The sequence below is a fragment of the Schistocerca americana genome, chromosome 7, assembly GCF_021461395.2.
Source record: "Schistocerca americana isolate TAMUIC-IGC-003095 chromosome 7, iqSchAmer2.1, whole genome shotgun sequence".
NCBI lineage: Eukaryota > Metazoa > Arthropoda > Insecta > Orthoptera > Acrididae > Schistocerca > Schistocerca americana.
In genome coordinates, this window is record NC_060125.1 from 120573292 (window position 1) to 120584314 (window position 11023).

Here is an 11023-nt window from a genome sequence, read left to right on the forward strand (position 1 = left end):
CTTGCATCGAAAAGGTCACATCTGAAACAATGGTAGAAATATAAAAAGACGTCGAGTGTTTGATATATCAGATTAGCTCTATGTGCAGTCTCTTCATGACAAAACAGAGCAATATATAAAGCAAAATAAAAAGAAGACAAAAGGATTTACAAACAGGGCCAAAGTGTTAGGAACCAAGCAGGACAAAAAAATTTATACATTTTTTCTATTTCAAGGAATAATCAGAGTACCGTGGATGTAAGATGGGATTCAATGCTTAATGTTTTGAACCATAACAGAATGCCATTGGACAGATACAAGCTGTGAGTAATGAGGTAGAGTGCTGAAGTAGATGTTTATAAAGAAAAAAAGAAAACAGTACTATAGTAATCGAATCGAAGGAGAGATTTGCGAATGTGCAGGACTGATGAATTTATTAATATAAATCTAGACAAGATTTATGTTCATATTTAAACACAAAATTAACAGTGAATAGTTCTTAAAAGTAAAATATGGGGTGGGGGAATACATTGTGTATAAAATTCTATAGCATTATGTCAAAAAATTTCCTAAGAATTGGGCCCTTGAAATTCATGTAAATGTGGGAAAGCTTACGTTTACGAATGGAATGGGATTGTAGTCAACAACATGAAGGTAAGGAAATTAATGAAGAACCATTATTTAAAGCAGCACAAGAGGAAATCATTGAAAAGTACCATAATAAACCAAAAGCCAACAACAAAGAAGGAAAAGATTTTGTTTTACGCTAGATACATGTGAAATGTATCTGAATAAGTTCAAGCGTTCCAAACTGTTTTGGCATGTCGAAGTTTATGTCTTAGTTTATGAAAATCTAGAGAGAAGTTTGGATTTTGAAATTATATTGATCTAAAAACATGCAGAGCTACAATTGACAACTGTAAAAACTTCATTTTATTAGAGACACTGTTAATAGAAATTGTGTTTAGGACATCGGTAATGACAAACAATAAATGACTAATAAACATGAAAGTGGATATGCAGATGTGATATAATATTAAAAATTGAACTAACATTTACATTGTTGAAAGTTTTAAGATCACATATGTGAGGAATCTGTTTATTCAAACACACACTCTCAAGTTATCAATTCTTTTAAATTGACTACAGCGTACTATGGTTAATGCTGTTTATGTTCTCATCAAAAAATAAATTGAAGAAAATCCATCACTTTGATATTAAACTTATCAGCAGCGAATTCATAGATCTTCACACATGTAACATATTACCTACAATGTTTGGTGTCTTGGATTCTAGCTCAACACCTAGTCCATCAACAATATGGAGAAACTAACATTTCTTAGAATTATATAAGAAAGGAAAAATCTCATACCAATCAAGAGCAGCACATTCTTAAATTTTTATTTAGAATAAATATTTTGAAATAATATAATTTCAACATGTTTATATTCATAGTAGCATTGAAGTATAAGTATACCTGTAAATTGTAGTTGGAGCTTGCACATATATCCGCACTTTGTTGTATGAGGAGGTAATTAGAATATGCTATAAATCTTTTCTGATAACGTCGCTATACCACGACACGAGAAATGCCTGTGTCACTGCCTTCCACACTATAAGTGCCCTCTATGAGCGAGAAGTTCATTTAACCCAAAAAAGATTTTTCAAGTCTATATTTTACACTTATTTACGAGCTAGAACCTATCTGGAATGTTACCTATTCTAAATCGTAAAAGTCTTCATAATGTGTTTCAGAATCTTTCTTTTCCTTAGTCATGTGGAGTGCCCATTGTTACACTTCTAATATAATTTGTGGAGTACCCATTGCTCCACAAATTATATTAGAAGTGTAACAGAGCCAAACACTCGGTGAAGCAAGGAATCAGAAAAAGAAATGTCGGGTACGGCCTTAATGCCATACATTCCCAAAGCGACGGACAGAACCGGCCGTATATTGCGCTAACATCGCGTAAAGACGATTTTCAAACCGACGAGGAAGATCAAAGAGTGTCTTAGATCTGCAAAGGAGAAAAGGGACCCACTTGCAATGTCGGGAATATACCGTATACCATGCACATGCGGAAAAGTCTATGTCGGAATGACTGGACGATCAATCAACACCAGGATCAAAGAACATAAGCGACATGGCAGGTTGGGGCAGGTGGCGAAATCGGCCGTGGCAGCAGAGCACGCACTGAGTGAGACCGACCACGTAATAAAATTCGCCGACACGGAAGTTCTGGCTGTAGAGAAGCATAGTCACACGCGCTTGTTCAGAGAAGCTGTAGAAATACAAAAACACGCGAACAGTTTCAATAAGAAAGAGGAAAGCCTTAAGGTAAACGGATCCTGGCTTCCCGTACTGCAGCGAACGACCGTCGCAGGTAGCAAAGGAGAACCGCACCGGAAATGACCGCGGAGAAGCCCTCGGACGTTGGCGCGCTAGGTACATATAGTCTGCGGCCGCGAGCTCGGCTCCAGTTCACCACCGGCAATGGAGAGAGAAGCTTTGACAGTGTCAGTCACTCGTGCTGGCGAAACGTCAGTAAAATCATTAGACGAACGTCGGCCGAAGAAACCAGACAGAAGCCAATAGGCAGTTTGTCAACAAGTGGCCACGAAAGCCTTAACAATTTTGTAACGACTACTTTGCTGTCACACTGAGCTAAACAAACATTCACAGAATCTGGAAACTGTTACATTTTCAGACACTTGGCTTACGCACTTCAGGATGAACACCTGAGAAGATGTGAGACGCATATTGCTAATGTCAGAATTATTTCGAACACAAGTTGATGCGATCGTTATTTCTCGATGTGTCTCTCTAAATATGGATCTCTGTTCAGTAACAGCGAGATAGTTACTGGACCGTTTATTATTCTCCTTACTTTCACTTCTATTGTCGAATGTTGCAACAAGGGAAATAACTGTTTGTGTGCTTCCATACAGTACCTAGTTGTTATCAATTACGTCTTATCGTTCTGATTAGATAGATATATCGTGGGTAATGCAGCGTCAATCTGTGATATCGATCTTGGAAAATTTTTCACTTTCGTGAAACAAAGTGTGGTGCGTACCTCTTGCAATATTTCCTTTCTAGTAGAATCGAGTATCTCCTTCAGACACTCGTTGCATACCGACATCTTTGCTCTAGAAACCACTATGAACTGGATGGCAGACATCACTGAGGATGGTACCACATGTTAGAACTACTTCCCATCTCATCTCTTGTGGAGCGGGGGAAGAATGATTGCTGAAGCGCCGCTGTGAGCAGTCTGATGTTATCCCTATGGTCCTTACAGGGGTGATACGTAGTTGGCTGAAAACTATTTCCAGATTCTTCACTTAACACTCCTTCTTCGAACTAGATTTTCACGAGATAATGCTGGATTCCGTCATCAACAGTCTGTTGTTTCCATGACTCACTCTCTCGGCAGTCAAACAAGTCTGCGAGCATTCTTGGTGCCTTTCTTCCAGTGTGTCCAATGTCATTTGTTAGTCGTATCTACTATGCGTCTCTCCCACTTAATCAGTATTATAAGACGAGTCGCGCAAATGATCTGCTAGCACTCTCGTTTGAAGACTGACTCCAAAGAGCCAAAACCTGTTACGGACTTTACCTCCGGCTGATCCCATGTGATCATCCCATTTCACATCCTTACGAGCTGTGACACCTAGGTATTTCTATGAGTTGACTGATAGCAACTGTGATTCATTTACGTAAAGGTCTCACGATATTACTGTCCTGTGGTTTTTGAAAAGCACATTTTTACATTTATGAACGTTTAAATTAAGTTGCCACCATTGTACACGTTTCCCTGGCTACGCCTGACGTTACAAGTAAATGTAATGTGTATTGTTCATTAGCGCAAGCATCTTATACTGCTGCTGTGAGGAAGTAATCATTGAATTTGATGGCCAGTACTTTGAAAGTGTCACAATTTCTGCCAGAACTATTTTCTGGAGACTTGATTTCATTTGAATCAGTGTGTTTGAATAGTTTTTGCCTTATTTTCTGAATGTTTTACTTTGTTCAGCCAAGCCATGAGATTTACATTTTGTTTTACAAACGTATTGTTAATGGAACTTCCAATCTTGACTATAACTTCTCCCTTAATTATGGTAATTAACCGTCCCTTACCACTGCTTCTATTTGATCTTGCTTTTTTGTTTATTTATTTACTTCCTTCATCCAAGGTCCATTTCAAAATGATACAGGAGTTGTCATTGTAAAACAAAGATGACTAATCGCTCAAAATATACGTACATACAGAATACTTAGTATGGTTTATGGTGACAGAACAGGTGGTCGGCCGTGGCCTTGATGAAGGAACCATCCCTGCAATTGCCTGAAGTGATTCAGGGAAACTACGGAAAACCGAAATCACTATGGTTGGGTAGAGCATCTCCACCCTATAGAATATGAGGTCAATGTACTGCTGTACTGCCTCATTTCGTTGGTCCTTAATGTACCACAGTCTTTGATTTACACGCAGTTTGTGTCAAATGACTTGAAATATGGAACAAGGTTTTGTTCTTCCCTGTCTCACACACTAAGGATAGCCAGTTACGACTCCTGGACCGTTGACACACAGCTATGCTCGTTGCACTAACTGCAGCCTCTTCGGAGTCAATGCCCTTGAACATTCGAGTATGTTTCACGGATATCTTCGTGTTCTCCCCCCAGTCAACCTGAGAAACTCAGTCGGCGTCGTCTCATGATGAGTGACATGTTTAGCTCAGGAGAGGGAGAAGACATTTCTGTCATGAACTTTACATCTTGACTCGTGATTTTCTTGTGAAAGCAGTAAACTGTGATTACTTATAGAAATGTGACGCGGTATTGTGTATACCCCTATCATTACTTGCCACTGCTCTAAGCCCTACAAATAATTTAAAGTGTGTAGTATATATTACTTATGATCATTGTTTTGGCTGCCTTCTGAAACAGTTGTTTCAAATAATCATTTCCATGTCCTTCGGCATTTTATTATACTATAATATTCTCCGATAGGAAATGCTGTTTCCAGTTTATTGTTTGTTTTTCCTTAGTAAATGTGAGCCCAAACTGGCTCCTGTTCCATTATTATGTGTATGTGTTACATTATTAGTGAAATATTTATCAATGTTTTGCACGATATGTATCACACACTGGTAGATGTTCTCATTAGAGTGGTGACAGCAGATGGCCTCTTTTGTGGGAGGTTTAAATAACGCTTCACCAGTGTCTCATGGCCTTAATGTCTTGGTGGATAGTAAACCTGTTCCATTTGACAACGATGTCATGCCAAAGACAGCACAGTAGTGCACATTGAAGGTGTGGTGGTGGGACTTGATGTCCCATACCACCCTCCAGCGGTGGAAGATCAGGTCGCAGGCAAATATTAACCAAGTACGAACGACATTACAGATCAACATTGGTGGTGATGGTCTATACCCATTGAGTGGACAAGTCAACACTAACGCTTGTTTAGTAGCTGTAACAGTGTTATCGTTAGCCACGTTCAGAATTGGAGTCGTCAAGGATGGTGAGAGAAACTGGGTGTCAGTGCCAGTGCGTAAGAGGCGTTGTGCCAATGTTTCGTAAGCCAGCGACCGTGTCTCGTAGGGCGTCTACTTTGGCATAGGGACGTCTTGCCTCCTCTCTTGAGGGGACGGGCATGCAGGCTCCACCGAAGCACCTTATTCTGCATCCATGTGACACTAATCGTAGCCCACGCAGTTGACACGTAGGTGATGGAAGCATGGACATCCAACCAGTACAGCCGGCGCTTGGTGTCGAGGTGCAGTTCCCTGCTGGTGAATATTGGGTACAACGCTTTTATCAGCTTGAGTCCTTTTTGGGTTACATATTCAGCATGGCGATATAAGAGCAGCTTTTTATCCATCTGGACACCTAGGTAATTGGTACCAGGGGACCACAGGACCTGGACGCCTGCAATAGTGATGTTATGGCGGAGGATGGGGCGCCGTTTAGTTACGTAGACTGCCGTGGTTTCGGTGGCATGGAGGGCAATCTTGGTGGGCGTCGGCCCACCGACATTAGCTTATTGATAATAGTACTCCTCCAGGCCCATCTATGACAACATGTTCATTAATATGGAACACAAAATCTTTTCTACATCAGTAGCCAGCCCGCTCTAAGGCTAAATGAATTTAGTGCCAAACTAAACCATAGTTTATATGGTCCTGCAAGAAATCTTGTAACGTGTCAATGGATTTGTTAATTTTGAATGCGTCAAAGGATAACGTTCTGACTGTCTTCTCGAGCCCAAGGTGGTAAACAGACATTCCAAATAGCTATTAATTCTGGCCCTATCTCAAAGTAATCAAAAATGATATAGTGTGAAATTTCAAGAATACATAAATTGATAGTAATGACTAGTTTGAGATTTAACCTAAAATGATAACACAATCTCTCCCTTTTCCATATTACATTTAATTTACCAAAGCTCTCAAGAATCAAGTTACAATCAATAAGCAAGTTTAATTGCCGCTTCTCTCAATAAATCAATTAATATTTCAACACTTAGTATGTAATTAAAGAAACTATATCTCTATATGTGAAAATGTTATCAACTGAAACAAGTAAATCTTTAGCAGTGAAAATTACACCTACGACGTAGCTGTACACTGGACTAAGTTGGGGGCGAATGACTTTACCTTATCTATTCTCATGTACTCATTGCAGGTTAGGTTAGAAAATAGCTCTTGAATTTCTCTATTGAAAGCGTATACATGTTGGAGTATGGAACTCTCGAAAAATTGGACTCACCATTTAATTTCGCCAAAAGCGCTTCACTCATTACCAAATGGCAACTGCTGCGGCATTGTCTCCGTGCTGGATGTGAAATCGCTAATTCCCTACTCTGGCCTTGACTGAAAGTAATCAGTCTCAAACGCTATGCGTTCTGTGGAACGTTCAAATTTCCCTGGTCGAAATTAATGGCAATTGCACACTCGCTTTGGGTTGAAGCGACATGCGCAAAATTCAGCCAGAAAAGACTCCCGCAGGAATATTTAACTATCGCTTTACGTTTGTCGCCACGATACGTGACGCGTATCGCCCTCACTTCGCTAACGTAAAGTAGAGCCAGAGTCGCGCCTTTACCACACGCAGGTGTGTGGCAGGCCGCTAGACGTGAGCGCCCACTATCTCTGTCTCTGTGTCTTAATTGAGTTCTCAAAGTGCTTTTATATGACGTCATCACCCCCACCTTGATTCTACTGCGTGACACGTGTGGCTCCAGCCGACCGCTCCCACGTTAAAGATAAATTCTTATTTTTCTTGCCCGGGTCTCCACTCGTTAATGTAATCTGGCCACTTACTAGCGTCTGAGTCGTGTTTATTCTGATAGGTATTGTACAGATTTTCCCTTATTTCTTTCTGCAGTGCACCGGGGCTTACTTAATTAGCTTTAACAAAAGAAAGCCTAGGTGCATTGCAGAAAGAAATAAGCGAAGATCAGTGTAGTATCTATCAGAATAAACACGGCCTGGACGCAAGTAAGTGGCCAGAGTACGTTAACGAGTGGAGACCCGGGCGAGAAAAATAATAATTTACCTTTAACGTCGGAGCGGTCGGCTGAAGCCAGACATGTAACGTAGTAGAAGCAAGGTGGGGGTGATGACGTCATGTAAAAGCACTTTGAGAACTCAATTAAGACACAGAGACAGAGAGACTGTAGTTCCAATGTCATTAGCCACCTGCCCTGTCCGTCTCCAAGCTGCGTTCACTTTGTTATATTACTCATGCCCCTGTCGTTAAAAGGGTAAATAGTTTGTTATTCTGCACATGGGATGGTTCTAATTATTTCCTGTTGTCAACAATATCGTTATTTGCTCGGGATTTTATTCGGTATCGTCATTATACAGCTTTTGTAAGGCCCGAAAATGTGAACATCTAACAATCTGGGTACGAATGCAATCTCCGAAGTGCAATGTTTCTTGTTTCTTATAACACACCTTCGCTGGTACGTAAGTTTGTGGCGTTTATTTTTATTTGGAAACGGCGTTAGAACGAAAGGTTTATCTTATATTTTATTCCGGTAAACAAGAATAATTGTGTATTTTGTAACTGATTTGCGTTTTTAAACAGCAGTGTGTACAAAACGCTGTTAGTTGCCACAGCAATCATCACACAGTTCACACGGCAAGTGGGTATGCAACTGCCTTTCACAATGTTTTTATTCATTGTGTTTGATGTTTGCCAAATATTAGCCAACACTGTATGAAGAAGACCAGTAAAGTCTGTAATCTAAACTATTTATGTATGGAGGGTTCTGGACATAATTATGGCATACACCGCAGTCTGCTGTATAACAACTGTAAACAACGGCCTCTGTGTGAACTGAAACATTGACCTGGTCAGTATTGTAGGGGCTATTTGTGTAGGCAAGCGATAATGATGATATGACTGGCATCTTACCGGCATGTTACTGTATCATCTACTCTGCTACAAAGATTATGCAAAAGAATCATAATATTTTCAACATTTCGCTGCCCTGTCAGCAACTGTATCAATATTAATATTAAATTAACAACAGCCTCAGTTGCACTGTTTACCTAGATTTACCTAGGTTTCAGTTGGGAAAACCCAGCCTTCTTCAGAATAAAAGGAACAACGATTTGTCCATAATGGACAACGTCAAAAACTAGAAACTATAATATAGTAATACATCGTCATATTGCAATAACTTATCTGGGAAACAGCCTCTGCCCCACTTCACGACCGCAGTGCGGCAGCAACGGCTGTCGTACTGGAACTGTCTATAGCCCCGAGAGCGCATGCGCGATAGTGTACAATTTTTTTTAATGAATAACTAGGTGTGGCTAGCGAAACAGCTGTTTACGTTGTCGTGTAAGGAACAATGATATATCGATTGACTTTACATTTGTAATAATTTGTTGGACGTCAAAAGTGAAGGGAGCAATGCGTTTACTATTTTAAGCCGACATAGCATATTCGGGCTAATCATGGAACTTGACCGCATGAGGATAACTACGGGTTTGAACTACCAGATAATCCGAACTATTCAACAAACGGGAGTGGTAAAAACGTGTTGACAAGGGTATAATGATTACTCCCTAAAATTATGGCGGATGGAATAACAGCTGAAAACCTTCAAAAAAGTTTTTATTTAGCAGCTGCAGCTGCTCGTTAAGAAGGTTATTTTTGTCATGTAGTAAGTGTTTAAAAATTTTCGTTTCTTCCAAAATACCCAACGTCGCACCCTTCACTTCACAATTCATCCAAGGCAAGGAGGGAAGGATAGGACAGGGCCCCCATGGTCCTGCAAATTTTTGCATGCAGAGCCCTCCCATTGCAATGCATAGCCAGCATGTTGCTTTCCTGGCAGCTAGAGTCAACTGCAGTTCAGATGTTTACCGCGATATTCCACAGTTCATGACGTCAACACCGCCTGCATCCCCACATCCCGACTCTAATGCATGACCGATGGTGTGCAAGTTTAAATTTATATACGTGTGGGTTGTCAGCATAGAGCACCTACCAACCGATATGCCCCCACGTGAGCCCATGCTATATTTTGCGGACGCTGTTATATCACACTGAGAACACAGACATGTGTCATTTTTTATATATAGCATCAGTGCCTCCTTATCATTTCGGGACACAGAGACAGCGTGAACACCTCCCCCCCCCCCCCCCCCCCCGCCTAGTTCCGCGTCTCCACGTATCATGCCTCACTGTCCATCAACGGAGCTTCCAACTGTCACTGTTCGTGTGAAACTAGAAATTAATTTAAAGTTCTCAGACTATATTATGATGTCACAAGCGTGTCACAACTGCAAAACTTAGGTGTCTCATGCACACCAGGGTATTGTATGTAAGCGCTCAGGTATTCGTTACAACAAATTATTGATACACCAAACGATCGGAAGCTGTAACACGCCAGTATAACTTCAAAAACACGTGTAATATTTATCAACAAATGACAGTATCACCAATGACAAGGTAACTATTAAATACAATTTACCGTACTTCCTCCACCAAAGAAAACGAAATAAGTATTCCAAAATTCGAATCGAGAACAACTGCCAACATGAGTAACTTAAATATCCTTGGTGTAGCGGAGCAGCTTAAAGCAATCAGTAAACGCAACCGGTCCAGGTAACACATCAATAAAGTTCCTTTCAGAGCGTATTGACGCAATAGCCTCCTACTTAGCAACCACGTATAATCTCTCACTGCATGATAGGTCCGCACCAAAACACTAGATAGCTGCACGTTCACACAAATATTCTAGACAGGAAACAGGAATAATCCGTCGAATTACACAACCGTATCAATAACGACGATTTTCAATAGCATTTTGGAGTGTAAGCTACGTTTGAACGTTGTGAATTACCTCGAAAGTAACGGTCTATTGACACAAAGTCAGCACAGATTTAGAAAATGTTGTACTTGTGAAACACAGCTAGCTCTTTATTCGCATGAAGCAGTGAATGCTATCGACAGGTGATCTCAAATTGATTTTGTATTACTAGATTTCCAGAAGACATTTCACACCGTTCCTATAAGAAACTTCTAATAAAACTGCGTACGTATTGAGTATCGCTTCAGCTGTGCCACTGGATTGGTGATTTCCTCTCGGAATGGTCACAGTACGTAATAATCGACGGAAAATCATCGTGTAAAACGTAAATGATATCTGGCGTTTCCCAAGAAAGTGCTGTAGGCCGTCAGCTCTTCCCAGTCTATATTACACCACCACATACAGGTAAATGATACAGAGTACAGTGAACATACTGCGAATGCTCTTGCTGTCGACACTGCAGTAATCGTATTAGACGACCTACAAAAGCATAACGCACACACAAGCTGAATCTGTGTGGCTGAGGGGATACGCCACTCTACCTCCCCCTCCCCCCCCCCCACATCCACATGTTTTATGAGCTGCTAGGGAGCAAGCAGTGTTTAGCGCTCTCCCGCAGACGTAATCAGTTATCCAGCTACAGCAGCTCATGTGTAGCTGCAGCAGTATAATTAGTATTAGTCCGATTGTCAGTGATTTCGCACTAC